At 42.8% G+C, this 15,817-nt stretch overlaps 1 long non-coding RNA gene across 2 annotated transcripts in view; it reads right to left on the bottom strand.

Moving 5' to 3' along the window:
• Positions 1 to 216: 216 nt before the first annotated feature.
• LOC141580952 (uncharacterized) overlaps positions 217 to 15,817 on the bottom strand; it is a 38,169-nt gene continuing 22,568 nt past the window's right edge. For both annotated transcript variants that reach the window (XR_012513380.1, XR_012513379.1), the window contains exons 2-3: positions 1,375 to 1,688; positions 217 to 488 (exon numbers count right to left, since the gene is read on the bottom strand). This is a non-coding gene — a long non-coding RNA (uncharacterized LOC141580952). The remainder of the gene's footprint in view (positions 489 to 1,374; positions 1,689 to 15,817) is intronic.

A 15,817-nucleotide genomic window follows, 5' to 3' on the forward strand; every position in this document is an offset into this window, starting at 1 on the left:
GGCTGTCAAGAGAATGAAAATAACATACAGAATAGGAGAAAATATCTGTCAATCATATATCTGATCAGAAACTAGAATCCAGAATATATCAAGAGCACTTATTCAATAAAAGACAAATAATTCAATTGAAAATGGGCAAGGGATTTGAATACACATTTCTCCAAAGAAGATATCAAATGGCTAATGAACACATGAAAAGATACTCTAAATTATTAGCCATTCAGGTAATGCAAATCAAAACCACAAGGAGATACTACTTTGCACCCATAATAATAGTATAAAAATGGCTATAAGGTAAAAGAAAGATAACAACTGTTTATGAGGACGTAGAGAAATTAGATCCCTGATGCCTTGCTGATAAAATGGCACAGACACTTGGAAAACAGTTTGGCAGTTCCTTAAAATGTTAAACATGCAGTTACCTTATGATTGGGCAATTCCTCTCCTGCAGTTCCAAGAGAACTGAGAATACATATCCATCCAAACACCTGTCATCAAAAATTCACGATATCATTATTCATACTAGTTAAAAAGTAGAAACGCTCATATATATACTGATGAATGGGTAAATAAAATGTGATGTATTCATCCAAGGACTATTATTTGGCAATAAAAAGGAATGACATGCTATCACTTGGATGATCCAGAAAAACATTATGCTAGGTTAAAAAAAAAAATCCAGTCATAGAAGATCACACTGTATGATTTCATTTCTTTAAAATATCCAATAGGCCAGGCATGGTGGCTCATGCCTGTAATCACAGCACTTTGGGAGGCTGAGGCAGGAGGATCTTTTGAGCGCAGAAGTTAGAGACCAGCCTGGGCAACGTGGGGAGAGTCCATCTGTACATTTTTTTTTTTTTTAATTAGAAAGGGCATGGTGATACATGCTGGTAGTCCCAGCTACTTGAGAGGCTGAGGTGGGAGGATCACTTAAGCCTGGGAGTTTGAGGCTGCAGTGCAGTGAGGTGTGAGCTGTGATCACACCACTGCACTACAGCCTAGGTGACAGAGCAAGACCCTGTCTCAAAAATAAATAAATAAGTGTATAGAATAGGCAAATAGAGACAGAAAGATTAGTGGTTGCTTACGGATAGATAGAAGGAGAAGAAATAGAGAATGACTGTGCGTGGGTACGGAATTTCTTTGGGGAGAACAAAAATGTTCTAAAATTAGATCGTAATGACAGTTGGACAACTTTGTAATTACACTAAAAATCATTGAATTGTATACTTTGAAAGGGTGGATTACATGATAAAAGCAGTAAAATTATTTTTTAAAATGATAGATGAGCAAGATTGCTATTGTATGAAAAGGTAAACTGTATGTAGTCTGTATTATCATCTATTAGTTGTAATAGATTACTGGACATACCTGAAAATGCACTGAGGAAACGCTGATATAAACACTTTGCTTAAGAATTTCCATCCTACATGGTCATGGGAAGAAACAGTAGATAAATTTCACTTTCAATTGTTACTGCTGCATTGAATTTATTCTGAGAGTTTATATTTAACTTTTGTTAGGCAACGCCTTTGAACATAGTTCCTGAAATTCTTTCCTGCATGCATGTTGCTGGAAGGAGCCAGCAGGTAAACACAGCTCTCCATTTTCTTGTTTTGAACATTGAGGAGGTTTGGAAAAGTCAGCTCGATGTCAGGTGTCATGCAGCAACACAAATAGGAGCTCTGCAATAATAATAAGAGAAAGATGGAGGATTAAGAGGTTTAGAATTTAATTGCTAATTCTACTCGTACTGGTCCATGTGTTTTATGTGCCTTAAACCAATTTAATCTTTCCAATAACGATAGGAGGTAGCGTGTTATTTTGCTGGGACTGCCAGAGCAAAGTGATCTAAACAACAGAAATATATTTTCTCATACCTACCTACCTACCTACCTTCCTTCCTTCCTTCCTTCCTTCCTTCCTTCCTCCTTCTTTCTTTCTCTTTCTTTAGTTTTGCTCTTGTTGCCAAGGCTGGAGTGCAATTATACGATCTCAGCTCACTGCAACCTCTGCCTCCCAGATTCAAGTGATTCTCCTGCCTCAACCTCCCAAGTAGCTGGGACTACAGGCATTTACCGCTATGCCGGGCTATTTCTTTCTTTCTTTCTTTCTTTCTTTCTTTCTTTCTTTTTCTTTCTTTCTTTCTTTCTTTCTTCTTTCTTCTTTCTTTCTTTCTTTTCTTTCTTTTCTTTCTTTCCTTCTTTCTCTTTCTTTCTTTCTTTTCTTTCTTTCTTTCTTTTCTTCTTTCTTTCTTTCTTTCTTTCTTCTTTCTTTCTTTCTTTCTTCCTTTTCTTTTCTTTTTCAGTAGAGATGGGATTTCACCATGTTGGCCAGGCTGTTCTTGAACTCCTGACCTCAGGTGATCCACTCATCTCGGTCTCCCAGAGTACTGGGATTACAGGCCTGAGCTACCATGCCTGGCCTACATATGAATTTTTTTAGGGGAGAAATAATTCAGCGCATAACAGGCAGGTTCTGTTATTATACATCCTACTTTTGGACTGTTAGGAGAGGTAAGAGCACAGGTTTCTATGAGAAAGCCCCAGAGAACATAGCAGAGAGTGATGAAGCCATATTGAGGATGGAGTGATGACATTTTTAGGTGAAACACAAGACTGAAATAAAGGAAAAGATTTGGAGTCACAGGTGGTTAGGCTGCTGGCTGGTGGTCTGGTAGAGTCTGAGGTCATGAAGGAATGTTGAGCTAGCAGTCCATGACCTGATGAAAGCATTCCACAACATTGTGCCTACTGAATACAGCTCACATTTCTTGGTCAATTGGCTTAAATCTAACCTATGTCTATTCCCTGTACAGGTGTACTTGAGATGGTGAGTGCAAGCATACCTCTACTTCTGAGGGGGATGTCTTCGGCCATAGTCCCTCCTGCCTCTCCCTGAGTTCAGCATTGCTGGTTGAAGTAGGCATGGGCATCTGCTGGCCTGGCATGCAAAAATGGACCCATCTAGCAAGGCTCCTACTTTTAGGACTAGAAATGGGCAAGACAACAAAAAGTAGGAGCAGAGGGAATGTTTTGATTAGGGGAGAGGGGTCAGAGTGGTCACTAGAGCCACTTCCAGGTCAAAGCTAAGATAGAAGAGAGACGTGGATAAGGCAGAAAAAGCTGGCTCAAAGAGAACTGAAAAATGCAGAAAAGCATGCCAGAGACCACACACTCTGAGAGTGGATCTGAAGATGATCGGGGTCTCTAGAGTTAGCTACATCTCCCTAGCCCAAATATATTCTTAAAAGGACCAAATATATATATATCGCCTCCATCTCCCCAGCCCAAATATATTCTTAAAAGGACCAAATATATATATATACACACACACACACACACACACACACACACACACACACACACACATATATATATATATATATATATATATATATATATATATATATATATATATATCGCCTATGTCTCCCCAGCCCAAATATATTCTTAAAAGGACCAGATATGTATATTGCCTCCGTTTCCCCAGCCCAAATATATTCTTAAAAGGACCAAATACATATATTGCCTCCACATCCCCAGCCCAAATATATTCTTAAAAGGACCCACCTCCCCAGAAATTCACTGATCACAAGAATTTGAATGAATCCTTGCATTTGCATTGGCAATACCCAGTTGAAGCATACCCCTTTCCTAGGAATTCCTTTATTCCATTATTGGGCGCTGCCATGGTCTCAATGCCCGTGTCCCCTCAAAATTCAAATATGGAAACCTAATCCTTGGTGCAATAGTATTAAGATGAGAGACCCTTAGGTGGTGATTAGGTTATGAGGGTGGAGCCCTCATGAATGGGATTAGTGCCCTTATAAAAGAGGGCTGAGTTTGGGCCTAGTGGCTTAGGCTTGTAATCACAGCACTTTGGGAGACTGAGACCGGTGGATCATGAGGTCATGAGTTTGAGACCAGCCTGACCAACATGGTGAAACCTTGTCTGTACTAAAAATACAAAAAAAAATACACCTGGGAGGTGGAGGTTTCAGTGAGCCAAGATTGCACCATTGCACTCCAGCCTGGGCGACAGAGCAAGACTCCATCTCAAAAAAAAAAAAAAAAAAAAGAGGTTTGTGGCTGGGCATGGTGGCTCACGCCTGTAATCCCAACACTCTGGGAGGCCAATGGGGGCAGATCATGAGGTGTCAGGAGATTGAGACCATCCTGGCTAACACTACTAAAAATACAAAAAGTTAACCAGGTGTGGTTTTACGTGCCTGTAGTCCTAGCTACTTGGGAGGCTGAGGCAGGAGAATTGCTTGAATCTGGGAGGTGGCATTTGCAGTGAGCTGAGATTGCACTACTGCACTCCAGCCTGGGTGTCAGAGCAAGACTCCATTAAAAAAAAAAGCCTGAGGGAGCTGTTTGCCCCTTTCATCATTCCAGATCACAACAGGCAAGCACTATCTGTGAAGCAGAGGGCAAACCCTCACCGGACACTGCCTCTGCTGGCTCACTGGTCTTAGACTCTGCAAGATCTAGTAGTGTAAGAAATAACTCTGTTATTTATAAATTATTCAGTCTAAGGTATTTTGCTATGGCAGCCTGAAGGGACTGAGACAGGCACTCACGAGCCAGGAGCTGTCTGGGGGGCAATGAATATTCAACACTGGATAAGACCCCTGCAGAGAGCAGATTTGCTTGTGGTCATCGATGGTAATTTTCGATACTCACTACTGCATTAGTCACCACAGTTCCATGTCCTGCGCTTGCCCATCTGGGGCACAGGCTTTTGACTCACACTGTTCAGAATATTTTCTCGTCATAGAATTCCCTTCACCAGCTAAAATCCTACCCCATTTGCTAGTCCAGCCCAAAAGCTACCTCTTCCTTATAGCTTTCTAGAAACTCTCAGACAAGGTTAATTTCCCTCTTTCCTATACCACTTAACACTTCTGTGGCCAGTGTGGCATTATGCCATTTGGCCTTAAAGTTAGTTACATGCCTAATCTTCAGCAATGTAAACTCCTGAGGAACCAGAAATGAGCCTGACTCCCCCTCTTCCTAGGGCATATCATGGAACTTTCCCCATATGATCCATTCAACGGATACCAGTTAAAATTACATTCACCCTATGAGTAGCCAGCAAGGAAGAAAGTGAGCAGGACATTGACCTTCATCCCTTATTCCCAGCTTCCATATCCAAGAATATGACCCACCCTATCTCCTAAAGTAAAATGAAATGGTGATGCATAAAGGCTTCAGTCTAGCTGCCTCCCTACAAATCTAAATTATCACCAGCTCATGGATAAGCTAGTTGTTTTTCAGCCTTGGCATGTGGTCAGGATTGCACAACTAGGAAGAAAGCATAATAAAATACTTCCAAGTGCTTTGAACTGGCAAAACTGTGTTTATACAATTACATGAAAACAAGCTAATGTGATGGCATTGCAGACATTTAATGATGTTGGGCTCAGGAAATTACAGTTCCCTGGTTCCATGTTTCACTGCAGAGTGGTTTGCATCTCATCAGAAAAGAATCTCACTTTGGAGTTAGTCCTTCATGCATGGAGCTTGCTACAGATAAGGGGCTGATAAAGTGAATTCTTGTGTGAATTTTATTTCCTCCTGTGAAGTAAATATGACAGGTGGATTTAGCTTCTGGGATGTACCAGAAAATTCCGCTAATGATGTGCAGGTAGCAGCAATGTGGAGAATAATAAAAGATATCTTCTGTGTCTTTTGTATGTGTGTCCAGGATTTTTTTTTCAGCCACTTCTTCTATGAAGGCCCACGGACCTTGCCAAGACCTCATGGACATAGGCCAGAGATGAGCTAATGCAGAACTAGAAAGAGCACTGGACTTGCAATCAGAAGAGGCAATTAAAGACTCCGATAGCCACTGAGCAGCCACAGGATCTTGGGCATCCTGCTGGACTTCTTTAAATCTTAAATTGCTCATCTGTATACTCAATAATTGCTTAAGGTCCCTTCCAAGGTATGAGTTGAATCTATGTCAGTTCACTGGACTGTTGTCCCACATCTACAAAATTACTGAAGCTGACCCATCCACATTAGGGTTATTCTTCTAATTACACTGATTCATACACATGTTCTGATCTGGCTCTCCTTGTGACTAACGCTGCATCTTTCACATGGCAGCCTGAAGTAATACAATTTGGCTGGGACTGACACTGTGTCCTCTTACCCCTACATGGTATTAGAGGCACGGCTTCTAGGATTGCTATTATTTCCCCAGCAGCATATTCTAATAGTTCATTCACGTGATCACTGGCCTTCAAGGATTTTATCACAGTATTATTTGAACTAAATGTTTGAGTTCTTAAGCTGAGAGGCTGGATGAAGGATACGTGATCTGTGCAGGGGTAATCACTTGTAAAAATAAGGAGATTCAACACAGTTAAAGGAAAATGGTAAATTCGCTGTCAGAAATGTTTACCCCTTGGGGCATCTCTAAAATGCTCTTCTTGGAATCCATGTTTTTGAAACCTGGACCAACAAGACTATGAAGTGCAGCATTCCTAAGACCAAACTGCCAAGACGGAATCCAAAACAGATTTGCATTGCATTGGGAAGCCTGTAGCTGGGAATGGCGGTGCATGCCTATAACCTCAGCTACTTTGGAGGCTCTGGCAGGGGATCACTTGAGCCCAGGAGTTCAAAACCAGCCCAGGCAATATAGCAATATCCTGTCTCATAAATTAAAAATGGATTATAAAATATAGATGCTAAGAGGGATTGTGTCAGTAAACCCACCTCATTTCTGACATCTAGTGCTATGAATGCTCTCAAACACAGTCCCTTTAAAGTTTGCCTTTTTTGGACTCATAGGTCACAGCACACTGAGGTTATAGCAGTGGAAGTTGGACCACTCCGGAAAGCAATTCTCAATATCTGTTAAAAGTCATTAATGAATCCAAATCCCTGCATCCGGTAACTCTACTCTCAGAAATCTATTCCACTATCATAGTGATGTCAAAAATGTATGCATTTAAAAGACATTTCCAACAAAAATTGAAACTGACAATGGGAAAATAATTCTGTACAGTATGTGATAGAAAATGTTACTAAAATGATGCTTCTGAAGACTGTTCTAATAATATACAGAAATTTTTATGTGATCTTAGTAAAGAAATGCGTCAACACACGTGAAGACAAATGCAGGACAAAAGTTAACAGAGGGGCTAGGCACAATGGCTGATGCCTGTAATTCCAGCACTTTGGGAGGCAAAGGTGGGAGGATTGCTTGAGCCCAGGAGCTCGAGATCACCTTGGGCAACATGGCAAAACCTTGTCTCTGAAAAAAATAAAAAAGTTAGCCAGGTGTGGTAGTGCACGTCTGTAGTCCCAGCTACTCTGGAGGCCACGGTGGGAGGATCCCTTGAACCCCGGTTTACTGGAAAATCCCAAGATGATGGCGGCAATACCCTACTTATTTTCAAATGATTATTTTAAGGATAACAGAAAGAAACCCTAGAGTGGGTTGTCTGGGCCCAGGCTCTTCCACATGGAAACTTGGCCCAAAAGGCAGAACTCATAGCTCTGATGAAGGCTTTAGACTGGGCGGAGTGAAAAACTGTAAACATCTACACGGATAGCCAGTATGCCTTTGCAATGGCTCATGTACATGGAGCCATTATGAAAAAAGGGAACTACTTACCTCAGAAGAAAAAACCATCAAAAATATATCCTAGCCCTACTAAAGGCTACATGGAAGCCAAAGACAGTAGCATTAATACTTGCAAAGGACACCAGGAGGGGAATTCACCAGAGGCGAGGGGAAATAGGAGGCTAACCTACAAGCCAGACAGGCAGGCTTGGGACCAGTAAAACCTCTGACTCTTCTTGTAACTCTGCCGGCCCCAATCCTGCCTCCTACCCCTATGTACTGACATACAAAAAAAAAAAAAAAAAAAAAAAAAAAAAAAAACGTTGCTAAAGAACAAGGGGCACACGAGATTCCACAGGATGCTGGATTCTACCAGACACAAGAATTGTGGTCCCCAAAGCTCTAGGATGGGCCCTAGTTAAGAACACACACCAGGCCACTCACTTCGGACAGACTAAACTAACTGAGCTGCTAAAAGCCAAATACTACATTCCACACTTACATAAACTTATCAAGAAAATTACTACCCGATGTAACGTATGTTCCCGAGTAAATCCGGAAGGGAACAGGTCTAGCCAGGTAGAAGTAAGACTCAGAGGGGCTAGCCCTGGAGAGCACTAGAAAGTAAATTTCACTGAAATAAAAACCCCCAGCAAATGGGTGTAAATACCTCCTGGTGTTTATAACATGTTCCCTGAATGGGTCGAAACCTCCCCCACTAAGTCAAAGACTGCCTTGGTAGTCACATACATACACAAAAATGATTACAGGACCTTGTTCCCCGGTTTGGCCTCTCACTAACATTGGGGTCGGACAATGGGCCCACGTTTACTGCTCAAATTTCTCAGGGCCTAGCTAAGGCCCTAGGTATATCCTGGAAATTACACTGTGCTTATGGTCCCCAGAGTTCAGGGCAGGTCGAATGAATAAACCGGACCTTGAAAGAAACCCTGACAAAGTTTATCCTAGAGACCAGTAAAATGTGGGTCAGGCTGCTTCTTTCTGTCCTCCTTCCCATCCAATGCCCACCCTATCTGAAAGGCTTCTCACCTTTTAAAATCATGTTGAGTAGGCCCCGTCCCTTAATCCTGAAACCTGCAGATACCGTGCATGCTGAAGTCCATAATTATACACTCCTTAAGTCCTTACAGATGCTCCAGTGTGTTCAATCCCAGATACACCAGGTCATTAAGGACACCCATCCCACCCCATTGAACCTCGCAGACAAGCCAACACACTCCTTCCAGCCCAGAGGCTCTGTCCTTGTTAAAAAATTCGCCACCTCTGGCCTCACTCCCCATTGGAAGGGACCCTACACGGTTATCCTAACCATACCCACTGCACTCAAGGTGGACGGACCAACAGCCTGAATTCATCACACCCATATTAAGACTGCCCCACCAGAAGGACAATAGAGCGTAAAACACTCATCCCCTGATTCACTAAAGATAAGACTTATGCGCTCTTCACGGTCACCACCCTCACCACCCTAATCTGTGCTGTAAATCCCCATAGCAACCTCCCCCTAGAACCCACATACTATTAATGGGTCCTCACCAAGGGCTCCACTAAAGAATATGTTAGCTCCTTAACTAGAAAGGAATCCACCATAGTCAACTTAACCCTGGAGTACATTCCAAAGAACCCTACTACCTTCTCCTTAATCCTCTGTGCCCTCCTTGGCCCCAACCTAAATTTCAGAACAAGTGAAAGTGTAGCTGGGTGCAGCAGTTCAAGGGCAGAGCAACAACTATCTGTGCCCAGGATCCATCCCACATAAAAAGATACAACTGTGGAAACTTAAGTTCTATTACCCCCACTAGTGTTGTAAAACTATCTCCACTGTATCTGGGTACACCAAAAACATAAACTCCATCTCTTTTAACCAAGACTCTCCCCCATCCCCATGCTACACCAGGTCTTAAACCCCCTCAAGATAACTGTAACTATCCCAGATGGTAAATAGACACCGGGACAAACCTGGGGTCTCAGAGTATATATATGCATAAATGGGACATAGAAAACAGGTTTCCTACTCCTGCAGAGACTCATGTTTGGCCACTGCCTCCTAAACCAACTGCTCAGATTCATAAAATCCAGAGTAAACTCTGTAAAATTAATATTAAAGCAGGCGTCCCCAAACTACGGCCCGTGGGCCACATAAAGCCCCTCATGCCATTTATCCGGCTCCCCACCGCACTTCAGGAAGGAGCACCTCTTTCATTGGTGGTCAGTGAGAGGAGCACAGTATGTGGCGGCCCTCCAATGGTCTGTGGGACAGTCAACTGGCCCCCTGTGTAAAAAGTTTGGGACACCTGATATTAAAGTCTCAATATAGGACTTTAAAACCAACAAACACTCACGCCTATAATCCCAGCACTTTGGGAGGCCGAGGCGGGTGGATCACAAGGTCAAGAGATCGAGACCATCCTGGTCACACGGTGAAACCCCGTCTCTACTAAAAAATACAAAAAATTAGCTGGGCATGGTGGCGCGTGCCTGTAATCCCAGCTACTCAGGAGGCTGAGGCAGGTGAATTGCCTGAACCCGGGAGGCGGAGGTTGCAGTGAGCCGAGATCGCGCCATTGCACTCCAGCCTGGGTAACAAGAGTGAAACTCCGTCTCAAAAAAAAAAAAAACAAAAAAAAACAAAAAAAAAACAACAAACAATACTAACCTGTTAAAAAAAATCAATAATTTAATTCCTGTAAATAAAACGGGGGGAATGTGACATGGTAACAAGCCCCCTAAACCTGCATACTTCAACCGTAACTCGACTTTCTGTTGAAACTGCTCTCTGTAAGCCAAGTGTGACAGCCATCTTGGTCCCTGTGACTTGTAATTTCCACACTACCCAGACAATGTGTAAGTAAATGCATAACTTTTGTGAACTGCTTAAGTAACAGTCAGAATGTCAGAAGTCCCCTGGCCCTCAGATTGTCTGGATCCCCTAATGCTCATCTTTGCCCAGGAATCCACTGGAATGTTTGGAGCCCCTTACCCTCATCTCCACCCAGGAGGTAATTTACAAAATCTACTAGCCCTCAGAATGTCTAAAGCGCCTCACCCCCGCTCCTGCCCCTCACCCTCACTCCTGAAGTGGTTGTATGGGTATAAAACATCTTAACATCCTCCTTTTGGGGCCATGGGTTGGATAGACATGAGAACTCTGTGGCTGCCGGCAATAAAGACCTTGCAATTTGGCATAGTTTTGTCTTGGTGTTAACTTTCTATGCTCACTCCACCACAGCAGAATGATTGTTTTAGTTTTAGTTCTTAGTGTTAGTGTTCAAGTTTTGGGAGGTGGGTGGTGGGAGGTGGGAGGTGATAGCTCTCGTCTGTTTGGTAATTGATCCCTGAAGGGAAAACTCAAGAGTCCCTCTTTTAAATCTGCCTTTGTTTTCAGGCTCAGGATGTAAATCTTGAATATCAGCTCGGTCTCCTGGACTAGAATCTTTTTTTTTTTTTTTTTTTTTTTTTTTTTTTCGGTTATTCACTATATTCCTAAGTCACAACATATGAATTTATGGCAGATTTGGAAGTTCCTCCTGATCTTGCTTTCAAGGGCTCTTAGCAGAAGTCCTACCACCGCCTCCTAAATATTGCCCCAGGGTGCCCTAGTCCTCTTTTTAATGTATATATACATTTTTAAATTATACTTTAAGTTCTGGGGTATGTGTGCAGAATTTTTTAAAGGCAAAGAGGGATCTGGATCCAAGATGGCCGTTTAGGAACAGCTCAGGATTGCAGCTCCCAGTGAAAGCACAGACGGTGAGTGGACGCCCCATTTCCAGATGGATTTTTATTGCCCACAGACAAGGAGATTTCCAGGCATAGGCGCCCCATGGGTCGCCAGCATGACTGTTTGGGCCAGTGCAGCCGTTTCGGTCCCCCTGGTTGTTTTGGCCTGTGTGGCTGCTTTGCAGCTCCCTGGCATGGCTGTCCTCTGTACAAAATATACTGGTCCTGGTGCCCTTTTAGCTGGTGATTGGAAACCCGGGAAGGCACAGTCGTCCATTCGTCTGACTAAAAAGGGGTCTGAAACAGCGAGACAGGCCAGGAGATTCCTGGGCAAAAACAAACAAACAAACAAGCCCCATGAATCTGAATGCTGCTGTTTCAGCCGGCACTGTGAGTCGCCGCAGGGGAAATCACATATACCCCGGCACCTTTTCAACAGGCGACTGGAACACCGGGGAGAGAGTTGACCATTCAACTAAAAAACAAAAGGCTCTGAGGCAGGGAGCCAGGTGATCAGGCTAGGCTGGTCCCACCCCCACAAAAGAACAGCAATCAAACTCTTTGGATTGAGAGTTTCACAGCAAGCACAGCTGAACCTGGGATGGTCCAGCTCTGTGGGGGACTGGCGTCTGCCATTGCCGAGGCACTCCACCAATATGAAGGTAGTCCACCATTGCTGAGGCAGCCCGTCATTGCTGAGGCAACCTGCCGTGACCAAGGCAACCTGACATTACAGCGAGAGTCCGTCATTACAGAGGTGGGCCACCAATGCTCAGACAGTTCTAACTACACCCATATAAACAGGACTGCAGGGAAACACACAGGACAGCTGGGCGGAGCACAAAGCAGCTCAGCAAAGTCTCTGCAGGCAGACAGTGACTAGGCAGCTTCCTTGCTGCACAGGGCAGCCCTTAAAAAAAAAAAAAAAAAGAAACGCAACAGCACAATGGAACCTCATAAATAAAGCCCTAACTCCCTGGGACAGAGCTCCTGAGGACAAAATGGTGTTTATGAGTTCTGCGGCAGCAGACATAAACGTACCTGCCCAGCAGCCCGGAATGAAAAATGGAGCTCACAGCCCAGCACTTGAGCTCATGTGAAGGATAGACTGTCTCCTCAAGCAGCTCCTTGACCCCTGTATATCCAAAGAGTCACCTCATAAAGGAGAGATCAAACTGACATTTAGTAGGTATCCTTCTGGGACAAAGATAGCAGAAAAAGAAACTGGTAGCAACCATTACCATTCTGCAGCTGCTGCAGGTGATCCCCAGGCAAACAGGGCCTGGAGTGGACCTCAGCAGCCCTACAGCAGAGGGGCCAGACTGTTAGAAGGAAAACTAAGAAACAGAAATAACTTCATCATCCACAAACTGGAAGGCCACTCAGAGACCGAATCTGAAAGTCAGCAACTACAAAGACAACAGGTGGATAAATCCACGAAAATGGGAAGAAACCAGTACAAAAAGGATGAAAACACTCAACAGCAGAACACCTCTCCTCCTACAAGGGTTCACAACTCCTCACCAGCAAGAGAACAACACTGGATGGAGAGTAAGTGCGATGAAATGACAGAATCAGAATTCAGAAGGTGGGTAATAAGGACCTTCCGTGAGCTAAAAGAACATGTTATAACCCAATGCAAAGAAAGTAAGAACATTGAAAAAAGATTCGACGAAATGCTAACGAGAATGGACAAATTAAAGAGGAATATAAGTGAACTGATGAAGCTGAAAATCACAACACGAGAACTTTGCAAAGCACGCACAAGTTTCAACAGCCAAATTGATCAAGCAGAAGAAACGATGTCAGAGGTTGAAGATCAACTCAATGAAATAAAATGAGAAGGTAAGATGAGAGAAAAAGGGGTAAAAAGGAATGAACAAAGTCTCCAAGAAATGTGGGACTATGTGAAAGGACCTAATCTACCTTTGATAGGTGTACCTGAATGTGATGAAGAGAATGAATCCAAGCTGGAAAATACTCTTCAGGATATTATTCAGGAAAAATTCCCCAACCTAGCAAGGCAGGCCAATATTCAAGTCCAGGAAATACAGAGAACACCACAAAGATATTCCTCAAGAAGAGCAACCCCAAGGCACATAATCGTCAGATTCACCATGGTTGAAATGCAAGAGAAAATGCTAAGGGCAGCCAGAGAGAAAGGTCGGGTTACACACAAAGGAAGCCCATCAGACTCACAGCAGATCTCTCAGCAGAAACCCTACAAGTCAGAAGAGAGTGGGAGGCCAATATTCACCACACTTAAAGAAAAGAACTTTCAACCCAGAATCTCACATCCAGCCAAACTAAGCTTCATAAGGGAAGGAAAAATAAAATCCTTTGTGAACAAGCAAGTACTCAGAGATTTCATCACCACCAGGCCTGCTTTACAAGAGCTCCTGAAAGAGGCTCTATGCATATAAAGGAACAACCAGTACTAGCCACTCCAAAAATAAACCAAATGGTAAAGAGCATCAACACAATGAAGAATCTATATCAACTAATGGGCAAAGCAGCCAGCTAGCATCAAAATGGCCGTATCAAATCCACACATAACAATATTAACCCTAAATGTAAATGGACTAAATGCCCCAATCAAAAGACACAGACTGGCAAATTGGATAAAAAGCCGAAACACATCAGGGTGCTGTATCCAGGAAAACCATCTCACATGCAAGGATACACAAAGGCTCAAAATAAAAGGATGGAGGAAGATTTACCAAGCAAATGGACAGAAAAAAAAAGCAGGAGTTGCAATTCTCATCTATGATAAAATAGACTTTAAAGCAAGAAAGATCAAAAGCGACAAAGAAGGACACTACATAGTGGTAAAAGAATGAATACAACAAGAAGAGCTAACGATCCTAAATATGTATGCACCCAATACAGGAGCACCCAGATACATAAGGCAAGTTCTTAATGACTTACAGAGACTTAGATTCCCACACAATAATAGTGGGAGACTTTAACACCCCATTGTCAATATTACACAGATCAACGAGACAGAAAATTAACAAGGATATCCAGGACTTGAACTCAGACCTGGAAGAAGCAAACCTAACAGACATTTACAGAATTCTCCACCTCAAATACACAGAATATACATTCTTCTCAGCACCACATCACACCTACTCTAAAACTGACCACATAATTGAAAGCAAATCACTCCTCAGTAAATGCAAAAGAATCAAAATCATAACAAACAATCTCTCAGACCATAGTGCAATCGAGTTAGAACTCAGAATTCAGATACTAACTCAGAACTGCACAGCCTCATGGAAACTGAACAACTTGCTCTTGAATGTTGACTGGATAAACAATGCAATGAAAGCAGAAATAAAGACATTCTTTGAAACCAATGAGAATGAAGACACAACATACCAGAATCTCTGGGACACATTTAAAGCAGTCTCTAGAGGAAAAAAATATAGCAATGAGCGCCCACATGATAAACAAGGAGAGATCTAAAATTGACACCCTATCATCAAAATTGAAAGAGTTAGAGGAGCAAGATCAAAAAAAACCTCAAAACCTAGCAGAAGATAGGAAATAACTAAGATCAGAGCAGAACTGAAGGAGATAGAGACACAAAAAACTCTTTGAAAAATCAGTCAATCCAGGAGCTGGTTTTTCGAAAAGGTCAACAAAATAGACAGACCACTAGCCACATTAATTAAAAAAAAAAAAAAATAGAGAATAACCAAATTGATTCAATAAAAAATGATAAAGGGGATATCACCACAGATTCCACGGAAATTCAAACCATCATCAGAGATTATTACAAACAACTCTATGTGCATAAAGTAGTAAATCTGGGAGAAATGGATAAATTCCTGGACACTTGCCTCCTCCCAAGCCTAAACCAGAAGAAGTGAAACCCTGAACAGACCAATAGCAAGGTCTGAAGTTGAGGAAGCAATTAAGAGCCTACCACCCCAAAATACCCCAGGTCCAGATGGGTTCGCAGCTGAATTCTACCAGACATACAAAGAGGAGCTGGTACCATTCCTTCTGGAACTATTACAAATAATTCAAAACGAGGGAATCCCTCCCAAATCATTTTATGAGACCAACATCATCCTGATACCAAAACCTGGCAGAGACTCAACAAGAAAAGAAAACTTCAGGCCAATATCCATGATGAACACAGATGCAAAAATCTTCAATAAAATACTGGCAAGCCAAGCCAGGTGCAGTGGCTCAAGCCTGTAATCCCAGCACTTTGGGAGGCTGAGATCGAGACCATCCTGGTCAACATGGTGAAACCCTGTCTCTACTAAGAATACAAAAAATTAGCTGGGCGTGGTGGCGCGTGCCTATAATCCCAGCTACTTAGGAGGCTGAGGCAGGAGAATTGCCTGAACCCGAGAGGCGAGGTTGCAGTGAACCGAGATCGCGCCATTGCACTCCAGCCTGGGTAACAAGAGCAAAATTCTGTCTCGAAAAAAAAAAAAAAAAAATACTGGCAAGCCGACTACAACAGCACATC

The sequence above is a fragment of the Saimiri boliviensis genome, chromosome 13, assembly GCF_048565385.1.
Source record: "Saimiri boliviensis isolate mSaiBol1 chromosome 13, mSaiBol1.pri, whole genome shotgun sequence".
Lineage (NCBI taxonomy): Eukaryota > Metazoa > Chordata > Mammalia > Primates > Cebidae > Saimiri > Saimiri boliviensis.